Here is a 15,183-nt window from a genome sequence, read left to right on the forward strand (position 1 = left end):
TATGGAGTCCCCTCCACCAGTTGGACGTTATGGGGTGGAGCAGGAGGTAGGTATAGGTGTGCAGATAAAACTGGGACTGTAGGAGATGAACAAAGGACCTGCCTTCCATATACAACTGTGGACAGGCTCCAGTGTCACAATATTCAATAGGACTTGAAGTAAGAGCATGGTAACAGTCAGAATTTTTCTCTCTCCTTTAGATGGAGTCCAGTTCTGTGACTTCAAGGCTCCAAGAACCGGTGCTGCTAACTGTGTATATAACACCAGCTTTAATAGGGGATCAGAAAAAAAGATCTACAGGTCCAGATGGCGGTGGCTCTGCAGTGATGGTCGAGTAAGGAAGGCATTCCTAAGAGTCAGAAGGGACCTGATGTAGGAGGCTATTTTGTGCTCTCCATTTCTTCTGTGGAACAGCTCGTTCTCCAGGGTTCCCAGGAACATCTTAGGAAAGGGTGAAGCAGGCAAATAACTCACTCCTAAACAGGCCCTCTAGGTTCTTTAGGTTCATTAGAAGGTTTATTCCTGTGCTAGCAGTAAGTGAATGAGAACAAGCAATAATCAACATATTGGCTACATGCGAGAATATCGGGAATGCTCTGCTATGGATGCTCTACTGGGACTGCAGAAGGAGATACCCTCTCTGAGTCCAGTGGCATTACAGGATGGAATGGCTCTCAATCTCCAGATGGTTGAAGAAGGGGGTCTTTGTGCTATTATTAATCAAAGCAGCTGTGTATGTTGTCAAAAATCAAAGACAGAAACAGATGAGCATAAACTAGGGGAACAAATAAAGGTGATTCACTCCGTGACTTGGGATGAAATGTTTTTTGGATGTACAGAAGTGTGGAAGGAATGAAGCAGTTTGTTCTGGAACTTTGCCTGACAAAAGCAAGTTTTCACAGCTTGCGTTGTCTTATTCTTTCTTGGAATATGTGTCTGCAGTACCTTATGTTGCTTGTTAGTTATGTCTAAACAACTGGGTGGAAGTTAAAGAGTGTGTTAACAGCGTGAGGCATGCTCTGCTTTCTGTCATTTAGTGTATTTTTAATAAATCTGAGAGAGACTGGTATTATCTATTGACATGAGGTTTGCAAGAGTATAGTAAAGGGGGAATTGAGGTGGAACTTGCTACTTTGGAATTGTTTCAAATTGGCCTTTTGCTTATTTATGAACCGTGCAAGGGAGTGTGGAACCAACAAAGGGAGAGATGCTTTAGGGAGTGATGTCCTGGGTGGGAGGTGATCAGAAGAGTGCAGTTTTCTTTCTCATGCCATTCAAGGAAGTGGTGCTCACTTATTGGTTCATCCCGTGCCACTGCTGCGAGGTTTAAAACCTTAAAGTTACATTAACTCAGCCATTGGGGTGGAGAACATTACAGCAGTTTGTTGGAATCAATGGTAATATCCCCTACTATTCTAACTGTAATATCAGAGTAATGTATACTTAGTTTAATTGAATAGTAATATCTCCTCCTATTTCTGTGTATGTGTAACTTGTCACTGTAAATATCCTTGAAATGTCCCTTTATGGTGTGCAGGCTAGGAAGGGCTACTCCTTCTGCACCCAGCATGCGTGTGCAGTGCTGTAATTAAAAATGTGGGAGATACACCAAAATATAGATTATGTAAGGTTTTGCTTGTGCCAAATGCAGTCTGAAGAATTAAATTTTTAAGCATTATCCAGTTTGTTGTGTGCTTTTTCTATTTTAGTAAGTGATCAAATGTGTATTTAACAGGATTTGATTAATCTGGGCTGGAATTTACAGGAAGGGCTATTTTAATGTATTAGTACTGCTCGGTTATGATGTTATTAACCTATCGATTAGCTTGTTCTTATTTGGCAAAGTCAAAACTTGGAAAGAAATTCCAGACGAGCACCAGGCAAAGAGATGACCCTATATTGTAGAATGATTACCTTTTTTACATCCATCTACCTGGGATTTATAAAATATGACTACGTACTGCTTGAGCCGAAGGTGCACGTTAAGAGATAAACTAGCTAGTTCATTCTGTTATCCAAACAGGTGTTTCATCTGGGCTCTGTATCATGCACTGGCCGCACGGTGATGGTGTACAAAATGAAAATTCCCTTCAGACCCTGAAAGTAGGAGAGAAATCTGTAGTGGTTGAGAGAGAAAAAGGGCCCTTTGAAGCCGGGGATGCCCTTCTGGTATTGCGTATTGCATTCGCTGCCAATATGGTTTTCTGTTTCTCAAGCGTAGATAAGTAATAGTGCTGCTAGTAATACTCTAGCACGTGTCCTCTAATATTGGTTTTATTTGACACGCGACTTCATGAAGTTCCATGACCATTAATCATTTATTAGCCCAAAGGCACAGTTATGAGCATCATAAATGCATTTGTTGTACAAATTGTATTGGTCAACCACAATCAATATATCAGAGTATACGAAGACAGAAGACTTTGTTTTAACCTATTACAGTTGAACACACAATGGGACCCTCAGGGATTTATTTCCTGGTTGCAGAAACGTGGGTTGCAGAGCAAATGTGTATATTCTTTTTAGTTGGTTTAAATGTATTGTTGTTGTGCTGTGTTTGACTTGTCTTTCTTCACATTTAGATTATTGTCAATCGAGGCCTTGATTGTGTTATGATTATTATTATTAGAAGCAGTTTTGTTATTCTATAGGTAGTAGCGTGGTTTTAAAATAATAATAGTTAATAAACATTATAAATAATAATAATAAATAAATAATAATAATTAAAAAAGGGGGAGTTGCAGGAATACAGGAAGGATTTCACAGAGCAGCTACGGAGCAAGAGAAGGACTTCACGGAGCAGCGGCTGCTGAACAGGATAAACAGTATGAGAACGGGGGACACCTGTAGGAGAAAAATAAATGGCTTGCAGCTTTGAAGGGGGGGGTTTAGGGTTGTTATTGCAGTAGCTTTCATCCAATTAGTGTGTGTCATTTTTTTTGAATGCCCTCATATATCTGCTATGAAAGTACTGCTTTAGGGTCAATAAAGTGGACTCTGCTGTATCTAACCATGTTGGTGTGTGACTGTTTATCCCAGCACGCTGACCTTTTGCCATCACTTTCCCTGACATGCTGATATAGTGTTAAACTTCCTGCAGTGGGATTTGTGCATGTGTCACATAGACAATTGTGAGTATCTTGTAAGATCAGTGTCTATCATACCTATGTAGTTATAAAATAACAAAGAGAGAATAATGCTCAGTTGTATATTCTCAGGTTGAGATTTCTACTGACATTTTCACACTGACCACTTACGCATGACAGTGTGATGATGTAGCACTCTATGGAAAGCCATCTGAAAACCTCACCTTTGCCACAACTCTCTTCTATACCATTTCTATCGATTGAAATCTTTTATGAGATGTGTTGAAGTTGACAGGCCTTAATTTAGCCTCCTCTCACCAAATGGTATTTGTACTTTTTGAATATCTTTGTCATAGGGAAAAAAAATCCCAGCAGTTGGCCTCACCAATACAAGGGCCAACTTCTTTCACACAGTCTGGGTCAGACAATGAGCCAGCTGGCTGTCTACCCTCTTGTCCTATGAAACACACACCTCTGCTCACATGCTACACCATCCCTGACATTATAACGTACACAGTAAGTTGGTATCAGGCTTAAAATTGCTTTTCTTATTCATTTGCTAAAGGGTTAGATGATTTTGCTAGTTTAGCTCGTCCCCTATAGCCTTCCACTATGCTACAGAGAGCTCTATCACATCACTGTCCCGGGAGCGCTCTACCAAAGCCTTATACAGAACTTCTGTGTTCTGTTCTGTCCTGTATCATATTACACGGGATTAATGATAGCAGATTTAATTGTCTGGGTTGTTCTCTAATCTGGAAAAGGGGTTCAGAACATTTCCCAAAAGAATTAGAATTTTTGTGAACTGAAATTAAGCTGTAAGGTGCCTTTGAAAAGCTGCATTGCTCGCCTTATTCTTGTGCTCACGGCGCCATCTGGTAGAAATTCAGAGAGGACTCATTTGAACGTATATGCTTAGAGTAGGCCATCAGTTAAGTATTGCATTTTGTATAGACATATTTTTCTGTATACAAAATATTATCATTTTGATCCATCCATCCTAAGTCGATCACTTTCAGTTTCCAGTCACTCTTAACCACATTTCATTCAGAAACAAAAGAGTATTTCAGAAGAAAGAACTGTAAGGGGCAGAATAGGGGCATCTTTTCCAATCCGTCTCCTTTTCCCCCAGTACTCGAGCCAAATGAACACACTGTTTTGCGACTTTACCATGTTCTTGCTGTGCTTTTCATCGTGTTTGTTTGTATGACCATTTCTGTTTGTGCTAAAGGGAAGCATGGCTAAATGCCATTATAGTGCCATCGACAGAGAAAAGTCCAGCTGCCTAAGACAGAATGCCCAGATCTCTGTGAATGTTACCAACTCGTAATGTCTGCGGGCTCCTTATTAAAAGTCGCATGTTGCCATCTAGTTCACGTTCAAAAATACAGTTGCTATGCATCCGAATCTGTTCTATTTATTTCTAAGCAGGACAATCTGGCTTCCCTGAGCGTATGCTAAATGATTTGTAATATCCATATTGCAGAGTAGAGATTTCATGAGTTTCATTTTTGAATAAATACCGTTAAGCACAATCCAAAGTATCTTATTGTGGTGAGACTTCGTGGGCAGCAGCTCCGACTGCTCTCACATGTCATTTGCACTGCGGAGCCTGTGGGTCCACCAGTACGTTTTCATGGGTATTGCAGCAAGACAGCACATTGCAGAGGAATGGATTACGTAGCATCATTGCTGTGCAGAGCTCGTGCGTATTTGCTCCACAGTGAAGGCTGAGACTGACTTTCCATCATAAGCCCAATAAACACAGACATTTTTTTCTAAGGGGGAGAGCAGCATCTCACAGGCTGGGCTATCCCGGGCCTAACTACGTGCAAAAATTTCCAGTGAGTCAAAAGAACTTTAGAACATAACAAATACAGCCAGCACGTACCTACGATGGCTTAAATCCAAAGCAGGTCGTGGGTTGTCTGTAGGTTTGCGTGGGCCCTGAATAAGCGGGCACCGCTGAGAACTCCTTTTTGCATAGACAGAGCAATATTTGTAACGTATCACGGGTGAGAGGTGTCACTCTCCGCAGGACCACGGTTCCTGAACTCGTAGTAAGTCTTGTTTAGATCAGTGCCGGGTACCTTGCAGGGTCCTTAGCTCTCGTACCTCCATGAAAAGTAACGCAAGCTTTTTCAATCTATTTCTGTCTTTATGACTATAAAATGTCAGGAAGCCTTTCTCTCAGTCACACAGGACCGTCGCTAATTCCAGCCTTCTCAGCGATCGCGTGACGAACCACAAAAAGACGCACTTTAAGTTTCTCATTAGACAAACAGCGCACTGCATGTAGTGTTCCTTAAAGTCCCATATGTAACCAGTTACGCAAGCATCATTAAGCATTGAGCGCATACATTCACGGTCGCAACCGTTCTTTGTCAATATCGTGCAATTAGAGCGTGCGTATAGAAGGAAAAACGACGATGTGACGCTGCGGCACAGCACATAGACGGAGACGCTCGCGCATAAGACGAGTCAGGATCCCTTCCGTACGTCGTCCCCGCGTCGCCGGTGCGGACCGCCGACCGGCAAAGCCAAAAAGCGGGGATCGGTTCGCGGCTCCGGGTCGGGAGCCAAAAAGCGCTTCTCCTCCGTGCGGTGCGATCCGCGCAAGCCGAAGGAGGACGCCGTCAGATCCCGTCTCCGGCCTCTGTCATTCCGCATTAGCACACGCAGGCCCGCAGGTCCCCTCGCGTACCTTCACGATAGTTCGCCCGTTCCGTTTTATTCACCGCGGCTTTCGGCGGCTTTAAATCAGCCGGCGATCGGTAGGCGCGAGGAGGCTCGAGAGGAACCCGCCGGCAACTGCTTCGGGTCGTCTGTCTTTATTCTATGGAATGACAGACCGTTTCATGGCAAAGTTTAGACTACACGTGGCTTTGGGCGGTAGCTCTGACAAGCGGAGCAGAGCAGAGACGGCACGCAGCCGGCGTCGCGTGAGACGCAAAGCGATCCGTTTGAGTTAGGCACAATCATTGAACTTGTTTGTGAATCGCACAAAGAGGCGAGAAGTTTTTTCTATTCCAAAGTGTAATGGCAAGTGCAGTTGAAGTCCCTAATTGAGATCTAGAGCCCACGTGTGTAGCTGTCAGGTTCCCCGGCCGGCCCTAACGAGCCCCACCGGCGCTAACGAGCCGACGGCTCCCAGATGCGGCGGGGCCGCGGCCGCCCGGGCACAGCTGAGGCTCGTGGGCGGCCGGGGGCGTGTTCGCCGCAAAGCCTCTTAAGCTGCCCCGGAGGCAGCCGGCGGCCATCAGACCGCTCCTGGAATTCATTGCTGCCGGGAGTTCGAGCGGGACGCGTCGCTTCGTCCGGTCTTCACGCCGCTGGAGCCGAAAAGGGTGGAGAGCTGCTGCTTTTGGGGGGGTGCTTTTCAAACTGGGAGCTGGGCTTTTGTGTGACTTTCTTTGTCGTTTTGTTTCAGGCTGCGCCGAGATGTTTCCTTCTGAAGACCAGCGAGATCCGGTGCGGCGTTCAGGAAAGCACGGGACCGGGGAAGGACGTTCGAGGACCGGCACGGGGCTCCCGTCGGGTTCCCCCGGCTTCCCGGAGCCGGCGGCGGCTGCCGCTCGGTTCCCCGAGTCGTAGCGCAGTGTCGGCTAGCACGGTCTCGGGGTGCCGTCATCTTCTCCATGACTTTTAAGCCAGGATTTGAGTTCCTCCCGGTCTTTCCGGTAGGAGCGAGAAGGACGAGGCCGTATTTGCGTAGCCTCGGCGCCGCTGGGAATAAGAAGCGGCGCAAAGGGCTGCCGAAACAGGTTCTCTTCTTTTTCAGGCCGAGCGAAAGCCAACGGATCGTGGCTCGGGATTTACACACCGCCGTTCACAGCGACGTGCGGTAAGTTTACAGCAGAATCGTAGGACAGGCCCCGAGGTCTCGTCGGGACGAGCAGGCAAGGGAAACGTTCCCGTTCAGCAACGGCAGCTCCCTCGAAAAGGGGGGGTACCGAAATATATGGGTGTGAACCGCTTTCTTTTTCAGGGCGGCCGGAGGCATTGCCTTGCAGCGCTGAGGGGGCACGGGAGGTAACGAAAGAATCGACGGGAGCAATCATCCCGAGATTCGGGCTTCCCGCCCCGATCTCCTCGGACCGGGATCCTCATGTTGTGGCTGGGTTAGTATAGCAGGTGAGTAACGTGTTGGGGGTAGACCGGCAGCGGTACGCCGGTCACCCGGCGTGCGTGTGCAGCGCTGTAAATAAAAATGTTGCTGCTTGACAATGACTGTGTGCTAATGGAGGTTTTTGTATTTATTTTTTCAGGTCAGCGGGAGTAAGAAGCAACGCAAAGAGCTGCTGAAACTCCTTTTGCAGGTTCCTCAAAGGCCGCCCCGGAGCCCGTCATTATGTGGAACCAGTGAGATGGCGGAGGCTGTGAGCGTTTGAGAGGCACAAAGCAAGTTCTCTCTTCTTGGGGCTCCCGTAGCTGTGCCGCTGAGCCGCCCGAGAAGGGCGTCCCGCTCTCTCCAGCGGTGGCAGAGAGCGGGATGGGATGGGTTTGTTTCCCTTGTTTTCCCCCTCCACACCCCTTTTTTCTTTTTGAATTTCAGGAGCGTGATCTTCAATCGTGGAGATGTGGCAGAACAGCTGCCGAGACCGGAGCGGTGTTGGGGTTTGAGGGTCAGCGTGTGGATGCCGGTGCCGAGAGACGTGAGGTAAGAGGCGCACTTTGATCCTTGAAGGTTGTCCGCTGCTCCCGGGCCGGAGTTTGGCCGGAGCGGCGAACAGACCCGATATTTGTCCTTGTGCTTTTCAGGCGTCGAGTAGCGCGGCTGGTGTGCTCGTGGAGGAACGGCAGGCTGCGGAGGAGAGGTGAGAGGTGCGTGTTAAGTGTTGGTGGTGTCTTTGTTGGGTACTGTTGATGTGGTTTCCTTTTTCTGTCTTAGCTTTTTTCTTTCTCTTTTGTCTGAACATTTTTCCGCTTTTACCTTTTTTCTCTCTTAGCTCTTTTCTCCTATTTTTTCTCTTTTTTCTCTTAGCTTTTCTTGTCTTAGCCTCTCTCTTCTTCTCTATTTTTCCTCTCTCTTCTTCTCTATTTTTCCTCTCTCTTCTTCTCTATTTTTCCTCTCTCTTCTTCTCTATTTTTCCTCTCTCTTCTTCTCTATTTTTCCTCTCTCTTCTTCTCTATTTTTCCTCTCTCTTCTTCTCTATTTTTCCTCTCTCTTCTTCTCTATTTTTCCTCTCTCTTCTTCTCTATTTTTCCTCTCTCTTCTTCTCTATTTTTCCTCTCTCTTCTTCTCTATTTTTCCTCTCTCTTCTTCTCTATTTTTCCTCTCTCTTCTTCTCTATTTTTCCTCTCTCTTCTTCTCTATTTTTCCTCTCTCTTCTTCTCTATTTTTCCTCTCTCTTCTTCTCTATTTTTCCTCTCTCTTCTTCTCTATTTTTCCTCTCTCTTCTTCTCTATTTTTCCTCTCTCTTCTTCTCTATTTTTCCTCTCTCTTCTTCTCTATTTTTCCTCTCTCTTCTTCTCTATTTTGCCTCTCTCTTCTTCTCTATTTTGCCTCTCTCTTCTTCTCTATTTTGCCTCTCTCTTCTTCTCTATTTTGCCTCTCTCTTCTTCTCTATTTTGCCTCTCTCTTCTTCTCTATTTTGCCTCTCTCTTCTTCTCTATTTTGCCTCTCTCTTCTTCTCTATTTTGCCTCTCTCTTCTTCTCTATTTTGCCTCTCTCTTCTTCTCTATTTTGCCTCTCTCTTCTTCTCTATTTTGCCTCTCTCTTCTTCTCTATTTTGCCTCTCTCTTCTTCTCTATTTTGCCTCTCTCTTCTTCTCTATTTTGCCTCTCTCTTCTTCTCTATTTTGCCTCTCTCTTCTTCTCTATTTTGCCTCTCTCTTCTTCTCTATTTTGCCTCTCTCTTCTTCTCTATTTTGCCTCTCTCTTCTTCTCTATTTTGCCTCTCTCTTCTTCTCTATTTTGCCTCTCTCTTCTTCTCTATTTTGCCTCTCTCTTCTTCTCTATTTTGCCTCTCTCTTCTTCTCTATTTTGCCTCTCTCTTCTTCTCTATTTTGCCTCTCTCTTCTTCTCTATTTTGCCTCTCTCTTCTTCTCTATTTTGCCTCTCTCTTCTTCTCTATTTTGCCTCTCTCTTCTTCTCTATTTTGCCTCTCTTCTTCTCTAAGCCTTTTTCTTGTCTTAGCTTTTTTCTTCTCTATTTTGCCTCTCTCTTCTTCTCTTAGCCTTTTTCTTGTCTTAGCTTTTTTCTTCTCTATTTTGCCTCTCTCTTCTTCTCTTAGCCTTTTTCTTGTCTTAGCTTTTTTCTTCTCTATTTTGCCTCTCTCTTCTTCTCTTAGCCTTTTTCTTGTCTTAGCTTTTTTCTTCTCTATTTTGCCTCTCTCTTCTTCTCTATTTTGCCTCTCTCTTCTTCTCTTAGCCTTTTTCTTGTCTTAGCTTTTTTCTTCTCTATTTTGCCTCTCTCTTCTTCTCTTAGCCTTTTTCTTGTCTTAGCTTTTTTCTTCTCTATTTTGCCTCTCTCTTCTTCTCTTAGCCTTTTTCTTGTCTTAGCTTTTTTCTTCTCTATTTTGCCTCTCTCTTCTTCTCTAAGCCTTTTTCTTGTCTTAGCTTTTTTCTTCTCTATTTTGCCTCTCTCTTCTTCTCTTAGCCTTTTTCTTGTCTTAGCTTTTTTCTTCTCTATTTTGCCTCTCTCTTCTTCTCTTAGCCTTTTTCTTGTCTTAGCTTTTTTCTTCTCTATTTTGCCTCTCTCTTCTTCTCTTAGCCTTTTTCTTGTCTTAGCTTTTTTCTTCTCTATTTTGCCTCTCTCTTCTTCTCTTAGCCTTTTTCTTGTCTTAGCTTTTTTCTTCTCTATTTTGCCTCTCTCTTCTTCTCTATTTTGCCTCTCTCTTCTTCTCTATTTTGCCTCTCTCTTCTTCTCTATTTTGCCTCTCTCTTCTTCTCTATTTTGCCTCTCTCTTCTTCTCTATTTTGCCTCTCTCTTCTTCTCTATTTTGCCTCTCTCTTCTTCTCTATTTTGCCTCTCTCTTCTTCTCTATTTTGCCTCTCTCTTCTTCTCTATTTTGCCTCTCTCTTCTTCTCTATTTTGCCTCTCTCTTCTTCTCTATTTTGCCTCTCTCTTCTTCTCTATTTTGCCTCTCTCTTCTTCTCTATTTTGCCTCTCTCTTCTTCTCTATTTTGCCTCTCTCTTCTTCTCTATTTTGCCTCTCTCTTCTTCTCTATTTTGCCTCTCTCTTCTTCTCTATTTTGCCTCTCTCTTCTTCTCTATTTTGCCTCTCTCTTCTTCTCTATTTTGCCTCTCTCTTCTTCTCTATTTTGCCTCTCTCTTCTTCTCTATTTTGCCTCTCTCTTCTTCTCTATTTTGCCTCTCTCTTCTTCTCTATTTTGCCTCTCTCTTCTTCTCTAAGCCTTTTTCTTGTCTTAGCTTTTTTCTTCTCTATTTTGCCTCTCTCTTCTTCTCTAAGCCTTTTTCTTGTCTTAGCTTTTTTCTTCTCTATTTTGCCTCTCTCTTCTTCTCTAAGCCTTTTTCTTGTCTTAGCTTTTTTCTTCTCTATTTTGCCTCTCTCTTCTTCTCTAAGCCTTTTTCTTGTCTTAGCTTTTTTCTTCTCTATTTTGCCTCTCTCTTCTTCTCTTAGCCTTTTTCTTGTCTTAGCTTTTTTCTTCTCTATTTTGCCTCTCTCTTCTTCTCTTAGCCTTTTTCTTGTCTTAGCTTTTTTCTTCTCTATTTTGCCTCTCTCTTCTTCTCTTAGCCTTTTTCTTGTCTTAGCTTTTTTCTTCTCTATTTTGCCTCTCTCTTCTTCTCTTAGCCTTTTTCTTGTCTTAGCTTTTTTCTTCTCTATTTTGCCTCTCTCTTCTTCTCTTAGCCTTTTTCTTGTCTTAGCTTTTTTCTTCTCTATTTTGCCTCTCTCTTCTTCTCTTAGCCTTTTTCTTGTCTTAGCTTTTTTCTTCTCTATTTTGCCTCTCTCTTCTTCTCTTAGCCTTTTTCTTGTCTTAGCTTTTTTCTTCTCTATTTTGCCTCTCTCTTCTTCTCTTAGCCTTTTTCTTGTCTTAGCTTTTTTCTTCTCTATTTTGCCTCTCTCTTCTTCTCTTAGCCTTTTTCTTGTCTTAGCTTTTTTCTTCTCTATTTTGCCTCTCTCTTCTTCTCTTAGCCTTTTTCTTGTCTTAGCTTTTTTCTTCTCTATTTTGCCTCTCTCTTCTTCTCTTAGCCTTTTTCTTGTCTTAGCTTTTTTCTTCTCTATTTTGCCTCTCTCTTCTTCTCTTAGCCTTTTTCTTGTCTTAGCTTTTTTCTTCTCTATTTTGCCTCTCTCTTCTTCTCTTAGCCTTTTTCTTGTCTTAGCTTTTTTCTTCTCTATTTTGCCTCTCTCTTCTTCTCTTAGCCTTTTTCTTGTCTTAGCTTTTTTCTTCTCTATTTTGCCTCTCTCTTCTTCTCTATTTTGCCTCTCTCTTCTTCTCTTAGCCTTTTTCTTGTCTTAGCTTTTTTCTTCTCTATTTTGCCTCTCTCTTCTTCTCTATTTTTCCTCTATTTTTCTCTTAGCCTTTTTCTTGTCTTAGCTTTTTTCTTCTCTATTTTTCCTCTATTTTTCTCTTAGCCTTTTTCTTGTCTTAGCTTTTTTCTTCTCTATTTTTCCTCTATTTTTCTCTTAGCCTTTTTCTTGTCTTAGCTTTTTTCTTCTCTATTTTTCCTCTATTTTTCTCTTAGCCTTTTTCTTGTCTTAGCTTTTTTCTTCTCTATTTTGCCTCTATTTTTCTCTTAGCCTTTTTCTTGTCTTAGCTTTTTTCTTCTCTATTTTTCCTCTATTTTTCTCTTAGCCTTTTTCTTGTCTTAGCTTTTTTCTTCTCTATTTTTCCTCTATTTTTCTTGCCTTTTGTGTGTGGAGTTTCTGATGTTTGGGGGAAAGGCTCAGCCCACACTTAGTGTGGGCTGGGCCTTTCCCCCTTGTATTGGTGCTGGACCCCGATTTTTGCACTATCTCTAAAGAGATAATAGAATTTTTTTTTGGGGGGAGGCTGGCTGGGTGACAGCACCCCTGCCTCTCTGCCAGGGCCTGGGCAGCCCTGGCTGGGGGGGCCCCTCCTGGCCATCGGGGCCCCCCTGAGTGGGGGTGTGGGGGGGCCCCTCCTTTTTATTGGGGCCCCCCTGAGTGGGGGTCTGGGGGGGCCCCTCCTTTTTATTGGGGCCCCCCTGAGTGGGGGTATGGGGGGAGCCCCTCCTGTTTATCGGGGCTCCCCTGAGTGGGGGTGTGGGGGGAAGAGTCCCCTGGTGAAGGGGTCTCTTCCCTTGAAGGGGTCTCTTTCCTAGGTCCTCGAGTGGCTCCTGTGTAGCGATGGCTGTTTGGTGCTGGCCTCTTTGGTCCTGAAGGTAGCAGACAGCGAGTCCTGCGTCCTGCTGAAGAAGAAAACAGTTAACTTCAAACCTCAGGTAAAACTTGTTCTGTGTAGTGACTTGTATACTTGTGCTGTATAATATATTTCTGGAGAAAGACTAGTTACTGCTCTACTGACTTGTTTCTGCATCTCTTCTCAGGAGTGTTTAATCAGTCTAATGGGAAAAGAAGACATTGAAGTGCTTGCAAAAGATCCTTCTGCAACGTGGGAAGTGAGTGACTATGTCTCCTTGAAGAAGAATCATTGGCTCCTGAAGGCTCTTCGGGCAGACTATGAAGTAGATACCTGCCTTTGTCTGACTTGAAACAATGTAAATCTGTACTTACCACTGTATGCTGCCTGTTTCTGTGCTCGGGCCTTGTTCTCTTGCTGCTGATGTTATTTATCTTGGTGTATGCAGAAATAAACTGTCTGTCATTGCATGCACTGCAGAAGAAAAAGATGTAAATCAATAAAGAATATTTTACAACTTTAACAAAAGTACTTTGTGCTATAAGTTCAGCTTTGTAACAAATAAAGCTGGGGTTCTGCCTCTGTTACATGGTTGTGTCTGGTTTGTTTTACTTCTATTGAAAGTCTCAACTTAATTAAAAGAAAATAAATCTATTAGCAGATCTAATTCTGCTGCCATAAAGGATGCAATAAATAATTAAAGCTATAATTTAACTTAATACAGTATGTTGTAATAGCTATATAATGACTGACTTAATATCTACATTAAATAAAACTATATTAATTAAAATAAACTCTTATGCTCTATATATACTTGAAACATTTAAAGTTTGATCTGTGAACAATTCAAGATAGGAAATGGAGTTTGAGTGAGCTGCAGCTCCTGAATTATTGCAATCACTAAACATACCAAATATACATTTTACTCCTGTGTAGTGATCACTTAGAAATAATAAAGAGAGCTGCCTTTGACAAGAAGCATCTGGGCTCTGACTCCTGTCTGACTCCTGGCCTCTCATCATCTCATAAGTTCTAACATTCTTTGATATGGGGTTGAGTCACTGCTTAGCTCTTAGGTTTTTCCCATTTTTCTAATAGGTACAATTAAAGAGCGATCTTATATTAAATGTGGTCTCCAGGTCACCTTACCTTCTTGAAGAGACAACACACGCTTGGAACTAAACTGCAAGTCAATACATCTCCCTTGGGTAATGCTGCTGTTCTCTCTATTGGTGGGATGGATCTGAGAAGCGATAAACTTGCAGGAATCCTTAAAAAACAGAAGAAACAGCACTTATTGAATAAGGATCTAATCCACAGTTGAAATTAATGGACGCATCTCTAATAGAGGAATTAAATAAAATCTGCCTTAAATCAGTAATACATTCACAGCTATGAGTGCATTCATAGTGAACAGAGTGAAGATTTTCTCTCAGCCTAAGTTGGATGTTTCTAACAGCTACAATCCAAGTCAGTGATACCGTGAATATCCATAATGGCTGCACAAGAAGCATGGAAGCAGCTATAAAGCCTAACGCTGCAAAACAAATCCCCTCTAATGCTTTGACATGTATTTCCTGGGCTCCTGTCTGCAGAACAGAGCTTCTAACACACAACAATGTAAGATCTTTCATTACAAATGCCAGTATAAACTCCCATCACCCTTACTTTAGCCAGAGGCCTGGCTGTATCAATAAGTGCATTCCTCCATTAGTGAAGACAAGAAAGATTTTGCTTTCTATTTTAAACTTCTTATGACAGCTCAGAAACAAAAGCCCTGATCCAAACTTCATCTAAACTCGTCAGCAACAAACAGCGATCAACAGTGAGCAATATCAGTCATCTGACCTATGTCCTGTCATTGTTTATACACAGCACAAATCCCTTTCTACGCACACACATGGGAACAACAACCACAGTCATCTCCTTTCTGCATCAACTCAGGTCAACAAGATTAAAAAATACATTCCTCCCCTCAAACCTACTCCGTGAATGTCAAACCAAGGAGATTTTTTCATTAGAAAAGAAATAAAACTACACAGCACAAGAACAACAGGAGATCTTATAAACTGACTTACCCACTCGAGCCTTTCTCAGCGATTCACAGGTTTGCAAGTAAGTCCTTGACAAAAAGCAGTGGTACAAGGAAAAAAAAAAGGAAAGAGCGAGGCTTCATATCTCATCTTCATAACTGCACCCGGATCAGCACAATACGATGATGACGCAAAAACAAGAACGCTCACTTGTCTCTGAAGATCTAAGCTTGCAGAAAAACAACACTAAGGAGAGAACACCCAGAAGAGATCCTTCCTCTGCAACAGTCAGCCCGTAAATGAGGGTTAACAGGGAAGGGAGGAGAGGAGGAGCCTGACTACGTTCCTTCCCTTCCCACAGCTGAACTGAATGCCTTCACAGAAAAAAAAAAAAAAAAAAAAAAAAAAAGAAAAAAAAAAAGAAAAAAAAAAAGAAAGAAAAAAGAAAAAAAAAGAAAGAAAAAGAAAAAAAAGAGAAAAAAATAGAAATAAATAAAAAAGAAAAAAAAGAAAAGAAAAAAAAAAAAAGAAAAAAACCCACAATGATGTGGCCCAGTATTTCACAACACAGCAGGTTCTGTACTCAAGAAACTCTTATTTTAATTAATCACACCCAAGATTCACACCGTTATGCACACCCACCTGCACTAACAAACATTCCATACAAAATATGTGTGTGTATATATATGCATGTATTTCATATATTTTATATGTATGTATTAAATATATTATTTAAATATATTATATAAAAATATATAATATATATACAATTCTATA

At 42.5% G+C, this 15,183-nt stretch overlaps 2 long non-coding RNA genes across 3 annotated transcripts; one reads left to right on the forward strand and one right to left on the reverse strand.

Moving 5' to 3' along the window:
- The first annotated feature begins 6,934 nt into the window (after window positions 1-6,934).
- LOC140254983 (uncharacterized) lies at window positions 6,935-12,455 on the forward strand. 2 transcript variants are annotated; one of them, XR_011904356.1, is made up of 5 exons: window positions 6,935-7,220; window positions 7,355-7,487; window positions 7,642-7,746; window positions 7,848-7,903; window positions 12,336-12,455. It is a non-coding gene; the product is annotated as an uncharacterized lncRNA (long non-coding RNA). The 2 variants fall into 2 exon arrangements; XR_011904355.1 differs by having other exon boundaries at window positions 7,848-7,910; window positions 12,336-12,449.
- On the reverse strand, window positions 11,718-14,765 carry LOC140254984 (uncharacterized). The gene is made up of 4 exons (XR_011904357.1): window positions 14,452-14,765; window positions 13,523-13,643; window positions 12,748-12,847; window positions 11,718-12,422 (listed from the first exon to the last, which is right to left on the reverse strand). It is a non-coding gene; the product is annotated as an uncharacterized lncRNA (long non-coding RNA).
- Between the last annotated feature and the right edge of the window lie 418 nt (window positions 14,766-15,183).

This window comes from Excalfactoria chinensis, chromosome 7, assembly GCF_039878825.1.
Source record: "Excalfactoria chinensis isolate bCotChi1 chromosome 7, bCotChi1.hap2, whole genome shotgun sequence".
Taxonomy (NCBI): domain Eukaryota; kingdom Metazoa; phylum Chordata; class Aves; order Galliformes; family Phasianidae; genus Excalfactoria; species Excalfactoria chinensis.